The sequence below is a fragment of the Schistocerca nitens genome, chromosome 2 (genome assembly GCF_023898315.1).
Source record: "Schistocerca nitens isolate TAMUIC-IGC-003100 chromosome 2, iqSchNite1.1, whole genome shotgun sequence".
Taxonomy (NCBI): domain Eukaryota; kingdom Metazoa; phylum Arthropoda; class Insecta; order Orthoptera; family Acrididae; genus Schistocerca; species Schistocerca nitens.
In genome coordinates, this window is record NC_064615.1 from 851762366 (window position 1) to 851765324 (window position 2959).

General features: G+C 47.7%; 1 pseudogene; it reads right to left on the reverse strand.

Moving 5' to 3' along the window:
- Positions 1 to 2356: 2356 nt before the first annotated feature.
- On the reverse strand, positions 2357 to 2474 carry LOC126238103 (5S ribosomal RNA; annotated as a pseudogene).
- Between the last annotated feature and the right edge of the window lie 485 nt (positions 2475 to 2959).

The following is a 2959-nucleotide window of genomic DNA, read 5'->3' on the forward strand; positions in this document are numbered from 1 at the left end:
AAAGCTAAAAATTTTGTTGCATATATTACTATGAAAGTATATGCTCAGCCCAAATTTTTCCAGGCCAGAACTGTTCACATTGCAATACAGAACAAAGTCGCTGCTGAACTTAAGGAATTGCAAGATAGCGTCTGTATCAGCTAGTCAGTAGGCAGGTCCACTGGTTTTGCTCCCCAAACCTTTAGGTCGCATTCACCTCTGTGCTGACTTTACAGTCAACCCACAAACTGTGATTAATACATGTCAGTTGTAGCCCCAAAGAATCTCATTTGGCTTCTTCTTATGGAATCGGTGCAGTGCTTTCGCACAGATTTGGTGATAGAGACAGTCCTATTGCCTTCGTATCAGAAGGGTTGTCCAAAGCTCAGTGTAACTATCCACAAACAGAGAAAGAGGTAGGGTTATTGTGTATGGTGTCACCAAATTCCACCACTATTTGTATGGCAGAAAATTCTACTTAGTTATGGAATACAAGCCATTGCAGTCCTTGTTTCATCCGATGAAGCCGATTCCTGTACGAACTGCTCAAAAATTGCAAAGATAGGCTTTATTGTTGTCTCAGTATCAGTACGGGATTGTGTATCGTCCGACAGATAAACATGGTAATACGGCCGACTTTCACGTCTTCCGATTGGCCCTCATACAGACTTTAACGCTTCTGCTGCATCTTGTTGTCACATCGATGCTCAGGATTCTGAATTGCTTCAATCCTTTCCACTGAAGTATAGGAGAATTGCACAGGCGACGGAAGGCTGATTCAGATTTGAACATTTTGCTAAAATACATTCGCGCATCTTGGTCTCGTTCATTGCATAGCATAACGAACTCTGTAGTGCGCCAGTACTTTGCACGTCGGCATAGCCTCGCTATACAGCTTGGTGTGATTTTTGTTCAAAATGACAGTGGACAGTCACGTTTGATCCCCAAAGCCTTGCAAATAGAGATATTGCAGCTACTTCACCAAGGACACTGGGCGATTGTTCGTAGGAAACAGTTAGCGCGTTGACACTGTACCTGGCAGGGTATGGAAAAGCAGTCCGATCCGCCACAAAAATTCTCTGCTTGGACTAAGTCGCAGTCAGCATGGCAAAGTGTGCACCTAGGCTTTGCGGGACCTTTTTGGAACACTCATTGGTTGACTGTGGTAGCCGATTATAGCAAGTTTCCTTACGCTGTGCCAATGAACTCGACAACGTCACATAGCGCATTTCAGGCGTTGTCCTCTATTTTTGGCCTTGGAGGTTTGCCTGAAGTCACAGTGTCGGACAACAGCCCTCAGATCACGTCAAATAAATCTGAAAGATTGTGAACACAATGGCACACAGCATGTAAATAGTGCACCGTTCCACTCACAGTCAAACGGCGACGCTGAACTTTTTGTAACAAAACGTCAAGCAGCAGCAGGTTTGTACCACATACACCAGGGATCAAGCATTGCAACTGTTTCTCGCCTCCTATGGTTCGCATCCACGAGATGGACCATCGCCGGCGGAATTGCTTCATGGCCACTGCCATCGGACATTGCTCCGCCTGCCCCACCTTCCTCAGCATCCGGCGACGAAGGAAGGCCGCAAGTATCGCTTCCCGCCGCTTGATACTGTGTTTTACGGGATTTTAGCGGCAGCAAACGATGGGCGAGAGGCGAGATCCTTGTCGACTTGGCGCTTGCATGTATCTCATTTCAGGCCCGGGTGGATCGCAGCGCCTCCATCACAATCAAATTCGCCACTTTCAGGTGCACGGCGATCCTTCTGTGTCTCTTCTCCCTGATACACGGATCCCGAGGACAGCTCGCCAGAGGGTGTCATCAAGACACCGCGGGACGACACCATAGAGACGGAGCCTTCGCCTCCTCTCTTCCTATCGATTGAGCTGGAACCGCCCACACCGCAGCAGCCGACACCTTCTACATCTAATTATGGGCCTCAGGAGGTGGACGAGTACCCTTATGGTCGTTTTCCGGGGGACGTTTCCGCTAGAGCGAAGACTGGATTGCGGTGTACGACCGGAAGCTTGACGTCCCCTGCAGGCACAGCTTCCGGTCCAGCGCAGCGTCCATGATCCTACGTCACCTTCCCGTTGAAGACTAGCAGTTATACGATACCCACAGCTGCATCAGGAGTAGGCACTCGTATCGCAAACTAAACTAAACTCCTCCCGAACAGGCCATGAAGGCCCAACGGTACCGACCGGCCGCCGTGTCATTCTCAGACCATAGGTGTCACTGGATGCCGATATGGGGGATCATGTGGTCAGCACACCGCTCTCCCCGCCATATGTCAGTTTCCGAGACAGGAGCCGCTACTTCTCGATCTAGCTCCTCAGTTTGCCTCACAAGGGCTGAGTGCACCCCGCTTGCCAACAGCGCGTGGCAGACCGGATGGTCACCCATCCAAGTGCTAGTCCAGCCCGACAGCGCTTAACTTCGGTGATGTGACGGGAACCGGTGTTACCACTGCGGCAAGGCCGTTGGCACTCGTATCGCAGCGACTTAGAAATTGTATTACATTTCTCGTATTACGAATTGTATATACTGAAGGGATTTCGTGTTTGTCTGTCGCCCTTTGCTTGCGACACATCTGTATTTCTTTCTGTAATGAACTTCATTAATATGATTTGTTTGAATTGTTGTCTAGCGATCTGAGAAAGCAGGTTTCTTAGGCATCCTATATTTGACGAGTAGGCAGGATACGTCAAGAAGAAACAGGAAATAGGTCATACAATTCAGTGCATTGTTGTTGGAACGATGATTGTTGTGCTAATTAAAGATGAGAACTAAAATATAGTACCTTCCAAGTCCAAAGGAAAAATGTACAGTACTAGCGTTCAGTGACGATGAAAACGCAGTAATTTTTTTTATTCAACAAAGGGAGAAGAAAACGCATAAACTTAAGTAGAGATCAAAGCCGGTTTCGTTTCGTAAAATCTGAACATGAATAACTTAAATGGAAGAAACATT